General features: G+C 37.1%; 1 pseudogene; it reads right to left on the bottom strand.

The window, feature by feature from the left end:
- Window positions 1-1,414: 1,414 nt before the first annotated feature.
- On the bottom strand, window positions 1,415-2,329 carry LOC102875962 (annotated as a pseudogene).
- Between the last annotated feature and the right edge of the window lie 6,093 nt (window positions 2,330-8,422).

Below are 8,422 nucleotides of genomic sequence, written 5' to 3'. Positions count from 1 at the left end.
AAAGAAATCTCAAGGAACTGATGGAATACCAATTGATGATTTAAACAAACAGATGCTGCCCTGGATATGTTCACCAGGTTGTGCCAAGAAATCTGGAGGACAACTACCCATCCAACTGACTGGAAGAGATCCATATTTATTCCCATTTTTTTAAAAGGTGATACAACAGAGTGTGGATATTATTGAACAATACTACACATTAGCAAAATCCTGCTAAATATTATCCAGAAATGACTGGAATAGTACATTGAGAGAGAACTACCAGAAATACAAGCTGGGTTTATAAGAAGTCCTGGCACTAGAGACATTATTGCCAATGTCAGATGGATTTTGGAAGAAAACACAGAGGAATGTCTATCTGTGTTTCACTGACTATGCAAAGCCATTTGACTGTGTGGATCACAACAAACTGTGGCTTACCTTGATGAAAATAGGAATCTCAGAAGACTTGATTGTGCTTAGTGAGTTTAGTTTTACCTAGCAGTTGTAATATCTCAGTTGCACTCTTCCTGAGATTAAAGCCACACACTGGTCAGAAAGAATTCAAATTATATCTAAATCTATGCTAGGTAAAATTGAAGTATAATTAATACTCTGTTACAGAACTCAGCCTTCCACAAACCAAGTGCACCAGAATTTAATCTCTAATGCAACTTTGGATACATTATATATATATATATATATAATTTTTTGTTCGTGTTGTTGTTGTTGTTAGGTGCTATCAAGTGTGATTCATAGTGACCCAATGAAGAAAAGATCTGAACCCTGTTCTATCCTGCACCATCCTCACACGTCCTGACACACAAGAGCCCATTGCAGGAGTCACCATGTCAATCCACCTGATTGAGAATCTTCTCCTTCACCCACACCCTTCACCCTTCCCAGCATCATGTCCTTCTCCAAGGAATAGCACCTCCTAGCAACCTACCCCAAGTATGTGAGGCGAAGCCCCATCATTCTTGCCTCCAAAGAGCACTCTGGCTACACCCTATCTAAGATATATCTGTACTCTTGGATGTCCATTGGATGTTCGGTGCTCTTCTCCAAAACTACAGCTCAAAGGCATCAATTATTTTCCTGTTGTTCTTATTCATTGTCCAGCTCTCAGATACATAGCAAGTAATCAGAAAGACTATGGCCTGAATCAGATACACCTTAGTGCTCAAACTGACATGATTAATCTTCAATATGTTGTAGAGATCCCTAATTGCAGATTTTCTCAGTGCCATCTGTCTCCTTATTTCCTTCCTGCCCTCCCCGATGCCCCACAAGAAAAATGAAATGAAATAAAATAAAAAACCCAAACCAGTACAAATTGGTACTTTTTAATCTGGACATTTAAAACCTTTTGGTTCAATATTAACAAAACCTTATTAGAAATTAGTAAAATTAAGTTTATTTTTAAAAAATACTTTCAGGAACCTGCAGAATGGCTAATGAATGCATCTTGATAAGCCCACAGTGTTAATTCTATATAATTCTACCTTCTGCGCTTCATTTTTGCAAAGATCTTAAATTCAATCCCTCAGCAAATTGCTCTTTGGTCTGCTGTGCTGACTAGCTGTGTGGATGGACCATGTGGTACAGCTGGACCAAGTTTATGGTATCAACGAACAAATCTGTCTGAATTTGGTCAATCATCAAGCCATCAATCTTCTTCTTATTCACAAAATACCAAGCCATTCCACCAAAATGTCTTGTTGAACATAAAAATTCATACATCCCCTGTGTGTCTATATCTTCATAGATCTAGTAATGAACTTTTATATACTCCATAGAATCTGGCTCATACTAGGCAACACACAGATTAAGGACATCAGCATGCCAGTGCTGAGTGTACATGGTTTTTTAAAGATTTTTTTCCCTTGAATTATCAGTGTCAAAACTCTGAAATCTTCTGGAAAATACATTTGTATTATCCTGTCTCATTCTTCCTAAGAGGCTTTGCATATTGTGCCACTTTGTTCTCTGATAACAATAAAATGCTCCCAGTGCAGTACTTTGTAAGATGTCAGTAAACACGTATTTGGTTGCTTCTGTTCCTTCCAAAATCTTATCTTCTGCTAACACATTCTTTCTGGGTACTCTGTCTTCAGAACTGGTGATAATTTTAACTTGACTTTAGCTGCTTCCTTGTAGCCTCCTCCAGCTATGCCTGGGTCACTAGTTTATAGGTGGGAGGCTTCAGTTCTTGCACAGCTGGCTTAAACATCTTTAGCAAATTCAAGCCTGTCATCTTGATGAGAATACTCTGGACATTTTCATTCACAAACGTAGATTTCTTGATCTCTGAGTTACCAGGCAGCAGCATAGCAACACAGCCCTGCATGGCCCAAACAGTGGCTGCAACAGGGAATGGGGTCTGGGTTTGGGTCAGCTGCATAAATAATCCCGATCGTTGTCTAGCGAACCAGTCAGGAGGCTCTGCAGAGACACAAGCAATCTTTGCTTCTCCTAATTCCCTGACTGCTGGTACCAAGGGTGTTAATTTTGGATCTGAGTAAGATGAAGGTGTTGACAGTTTCAATCTCCTCTCCATCCGTCATGATGCTGCCTATTGGTTCACTGGTAAAAATCTTTTTTTTCTTGACATTGAGATGCATCCATACAGAAGGCTGCATTCCTTGATCTTCTACAACAAGTGCTTCAAGTCCCCTTCACTTTCGGAAAGCAATGTTATGTCATCTGCATAGTGCAGGTTATTGATGAGTCTCCCTCCAATCCTGATGCCACAGACCTCTTCTAGGATAATTTGCTCAACATATAGAATGAATAGGTATGGAGAGAGAATACAACCCTGACACACCCCCTTCTCAGTTCCAAACATGGCGGTGTTCAGATACATCAGAATTGAAAATACTAAGCTTGGATCAGGTACACCTTAGTTTTTCAGCAGACATCCTTGCTCTTTGGATAAGTTTTTGACAGCAGATATCCCAAATTCAGCACTTTTTTTTATTTTTTAAATTTTTTGACTGCTGCTGCCAAGGGTGTTAGTTGTGGATGAGATTAAAATAAAATTGTTGACAATTTCCAAGTTTTCTTTATCAAAATGTTGTATAGTGGTCCAGTGTTCAAGATTGTTGTTTTCTTAATGTTGGCATTTACTCTGTATTGAAGCCTGTAGTCTTTGATCTTCTATAGTAAATATTTCAAGTCTTCTTCACATTCTGTAAGCAACTTTGTGTCATCTCCATGGCACATTTTGTTAAGGAGTCTTCCTTCAATCTTGATGTTACATTCTTTTTCTTGGAGTCAAGATGTTTTAATAATTTGCTCAGCAGATAGATTGAATATGTCCAGAAAGTGAATACAACCCTGGTTTTCCTGATTTTAAGCCATACACTCTTACCTTGTCCTGTTTGAAAACTGCTTCTTGGTCTATGTATAGGTTTTGCATGAGCACATTTAAGTGTTCTGTGATTCTCATTCTTCTCAATGTTAGCCATAATTTGCTGTGATCCAAACAGTCAGATGCCTTTGCATAGACAATAAAATTCAAGAGAACATCTTTCTGGTATCTCTGCTTTCAACCAAGATCCACCTGACATCAGTAATGATATCCCTTGTGTAACTCTCTTCTGAATCCATATTGAATTTCTGGCAATTCCCTATCAATAAACTGTTCCAACCATTTTTAAATAATCTTCAACAATATTGCTAGAGATTATAGAAGGAAAAGTGATGCTTTTGAGCTGTGGTGCTGGAGAAGAATACTGAATATTCCTGGACTGCTAGGAGCAAACAGGTTCATCCTGGAGAGGGTGAGACCAGGCTGTTCCTTGGAGGTAAGGATTCTGAAGCTTCATCTGACATATTTAGGACATGTTGCAAGGATGGACCAGTCCTTGGAGAGGGACGTCATGCTTGGGAGGGTGGAGGGACAACACAAGAGAATAAGACCCTTTATGAGATTGATTGATTCAGTGACTGGGGTAATGGGGGTAGGTGTGTCAGAGACAATAAGATTTGCACAGGATAGAGCAGGGTTTAGGGCTGTTGTGTGTAGGGTTGCTATGAGTCCCAGGCTTAGTTATATATGATACTGTTTGATAATTGCCACATTCTGTTGGCTCCTCCTTTTTGAAAATAAGAGTAAATATGGATCACTTTCAGTCAATTGAGCTGGTAATATCTTCCAAATTTCATAGCATAGACTAGTGAGCATGTCCAAGGTTGTATTTGTTTGTTGAAACATGTCAGCTGATATTCCACCAATTCCTGAGGACTTCATTTTTGCCAATGCCTTTAGTGCAACTTGAACTCCCTTCCTTTCCATTGGTTCTTGATTACATACTATATCTTGAAATGATTCAATGTTCATCAATTCTTTTTGGTACAATAACTGCATATTCCTTCTACCTGGTTTTGATACTTCTTGCATCATTCAAGTTTTTACCCATAAGGAAAGTAAAAGCTATAACTGATCGAAGGAAAGTTGGAATTTAAACCTCAAATAAAGAAGGCAACAGAACACAGACTATAAATAGTGGAATGCAGCAATCTTGAACAGCTACCCACTCAGTGTGTGAACCATGTAAGTTAGATTAGTGGCAGTAGCAGCAGCAGTATCCACAGAAGCTGAAAAGGGTACAAAAATGAATTGAAACATCAAATAAGAAATGAAAGAGAACACAGAACTGTAAACAGTGTACCACAGCAGTCTTAAACAGCTATACATGTGGCTTAAGAATTTAGGAGGGCTACAGCAGTGGTATCCACACAGCTGATAAGGTTCACTCTCCTCCTTGTCTTTCTTGCCCATCCCCGCTCCACTGCTCATCAGGTGGTGGCTGTATTTTACCCAACCACCCGCTAATCTCTTACCTCCTCTCCTATCCAAACCACCAAGACCAAGCTCTACCACAGACCAAGAATGCACCATCTTTTTTTCTGAAGATAGACACTCTTAGAAGATTCCACCAAGAACCTGGGGACTGTGCCATTCCCGATCTGTAATCAGTCCCAAGGTTAGAGAAGTGCCTCCTCTAACTGGGAGGCACCCGTCATCACCTGGACTGGCAAAGACACTCTCTTTTCCTAGGCTGACCAGCTTAAGCTCCTTGAACGCCAGCATGAACTCTGTCCCAGACTGCATGTACCGCCTCTTGACATGCCTTTCATATACCATACATGTTTGTTTTATGATACTTGTAGGCTTCCTTGTTTAGTTATTCTAAGATATTTGTATGCTTTTTTACTCAGTTATTTTGATACTTGTATGCTTCCTTGTTTAAATGTTTTATGATGTTATTTGCTTATTTTATATATGGCTTGCTCTTAAGGGAAAAGCACTTATTTCTCAGTTTAATATATTGAGAGACGTGACTTGCATGCTGTTTCTTATTTCATAGTTTGTGTGTATGTATTTTGCAGGTTTATAGTTTGCTTTGTAAGTACAGGACTTGCCTGTCAGTTTGCTGTACTGTAGAACTTGCAGACTGCAGTAATACTGGAAGCTCACTTATATTTCAAATAGCAGCAAGATCTTTGAAAAGGCTTCAATGACGCTTCTAGACTAAGACTGATAAAGAAGTAGTATGGGCCATCAGCTTCTGAAAATCTTACAACTAACAGAGAAACATTGTTGGATACAGTACTGGAAGTAGAGATGTCCACTGGAAAATACTAAAAAACTAGTAGAAACAATTGCAAATGTCCATTCAAAACATGGAATAAACAAAATATAAATCTTGAATTTGTAAAAAAAATGAAATTAAATGGAACACATAAAGATTAACATGCCTGGCATTAGTGAGTTAAGATGGATTGGAATTGGTCACTTTAAATCACACAATTATATGATAAATTATGTCAGGAATGACAAATTGAGGGAGAATGGTATTGAATCCATAGTGAAAAGAACATTTTAAAATCTCTCCTGAAGTACAATTTTTTCAAGGATAGGATAATATCCATACATACACATACAGGGAAGACTTGTTACTATAACTATTATTCAAATATATGCAGCAACAACTAAAGTCAAAGATGAAGAAAATGAAGACTTTTACCAACTTACCAACATTTGCATTCTGAAATAGATCAAACATGTGATCAAGATACATTAATAATAATAATTGGTGACTGGAATGCAAAAGTTGAAAATGAAGGACTACTAGTCAGAAGATATGGACTTGGTAATGGAAATGAGGCTGGAAATGTAAGGACTGAATTGTGTACAGTCAAGGATTATTAAATGAAAATGCTTTTAAAAAAAGATGAATGAGAAAAAAGAAACAAAATATGACTTTAAATCTGTCCTGACTGTATTAAAAGAATAAACAAAACATTTCAAGAATAAATCTGAGGAATTGAATGTTGAATATCAGATAAATTATGTGACGACATCAAGGTTATCATCCATGAAGAAAGCAAAAGATCATTATAAAGAACTTTCTATGTGTGGCAAATAAATAGGCTCATGTATTAAATCTAAACAAAAGAAAAAGAAGACCAAAATGAATGTCAAAAGAAACTCTAAAAATTGTACTTGAACATAGAAAGACCAAAACAAAGGGAAGAAATGAGAAAGTAAAACAGGTGGACAAAAATTTCAAAGGGTGTCTCAAGTAGTTAAAGTACTGTGTACAATATTTGCAAAGAACTAGCATTAGAAAATTAAAAGGGGAAAAAAATGTTTGACACTTCTCAAGTTCAAAGACTTAAAAAACAAATTCAAGCCTCAAGTTTATAGACATGGTTGTTATGTGCCCTTGACTCAACTACAACTCAAAGTGACCCATCGAACAATGGATCTGAATCCTGCACTACCCTGTTCCATATTTATCATCCATGCTGTACTTGAGCACATTGTTATGGTTACCATGTAAATACATCTTGTTGAGAATCTTACCCTCCTTTGCTGACCAAAAATATAGTTTCCTTCTTCATGGACTAACCTTTCCTAACAACAGGTCCAAAATATGTAAGATGAACTTTCCCTGGCCTTGTTTCCTCGTAGCAACCTGGCTTCCCTTATTACAAGATATAGTTATCTATTTTTTTTTGGCAATTCATGGGACATGCAGTAGTCTTCAAGACCACAAATCAACAGTATTGATTCTTCTTTTATCATCCTAATTTACTGTCCAACTTTCAGATGCGTAAGAAGTAATTGAAAAAGACATGGTTTGAGGCAAGTGGACCTTAGTATTTAAAACCGACATTATTGCTTTTTGGCACCTTGGAGAAGTTCCTGATAGAAGATTTTCCCAATTCAATATATCTTTAGATTTCCTGACTGCTGGTACTGAAAGTCCTGATTGTAAGATGAAATAGTTGACAGTTTTAATCTCATTTCCATCTATTGTGCTATTGCCTAATGACCCAGTGGTAAGGACCTGTGTTTTCTTGATATTGAGATGTAATCCACACTGAAGTCTGTAGTCTTTGATCTTCTGCAGCAAGCACTTCAAGTCTTCTTGACTTTCAGCACACAGAGTTTTGTCAGCTGCTTAACACAAGTTATTAATCAATCTTCCTTTGATCCTGATGCAACATTTCTCTTTATAAGGTCCAGCTTCTCAGATGATCTGCTTAGCATAGCAATTGCACAAGTACGGAGGAAAGATACAACGTTCATGCATACCTTTCCTGATTTTAAATCATGCAGTGTTCTTTTGCTCTGTTCAGACAACAGCTGCTTGATCTAAGTCTGGGTTTCATGTCAACAATATTAACTGTTCTGAGAGTCCCATTCTTCTCATCGATAATTTGTTGTGACACATGAAATCAAATGACTTTGTATAGTAAATGAAACACAAATAAACATCCTTCTGGTATTCTCTGCTTTCAGTTATGACCAATATTGCATTAGCAATTATGTCCCAAGTACCAAGGCCTCTTCTAAATCCAGCTGAATTTGTGCTCTTGTGCAATGTTTTCATTCAGTTTCTTCCTTCAGTTGATTTTTGAAGTAACCCTTTATCTCTTCCTTTTTAACTCAGGTTTTGAGAATTACCTTCTGTATCTACTGTCTTTGTTTCCTGGTATCTTGGTTTGGAGCTCCTGTGTGCCTTGCCTGCCATTTTACCTGGAAATCCTACTGATATCTTTCTACTTATCTTCTTCAATTAACTCTTAACTGACAGATATAAGGCATCAAATTATTACATTTTCTCAAAATTTCTTAAGTTTGAAAGGAAAACGAAATGGAATATATTGATTTGAATCGAACAAAAATCTAACCATTTAAAATAATTTTTATAGAGAAGAATTTTATATAACATTAAACTGGGTAATTTTAATTTTTTTTAAGCTGAAAATTTTAGAATGACCAAAATGGATGTCAGAAGAGACTCTGAAAATTGCACTGGAGCGCAAAGAAGCCAAAGCACAGGGAAGAATTCAAGATACTAAAGAGTTGAATAGAAGATTTCAAAAGGCAGCACGGGATGACAAAGCAAAATATTACAATGAA

This window comes from Elephantulus edwardii, unplaced genomic scaffold (assembly GCF_000299155.1).
Source record: "Elephantulus edwardii isolate Elephantulus edwardi_28Jun2011 unplaced genomic scaffold, EleEdw1.0 scaffold00119, whole genome shotgun sequence".
NCBI classification, from domain to species: domain Eukaryota; kingdom Metazoa; phylum Chordata; class Mammalia; order Macroscelidea; family Macroscelididae; genus Elephantulus; species Elephantulus edwardii.
This window is presented reverse-complemented; position numbering and strand designations above follow the sequence as displayed.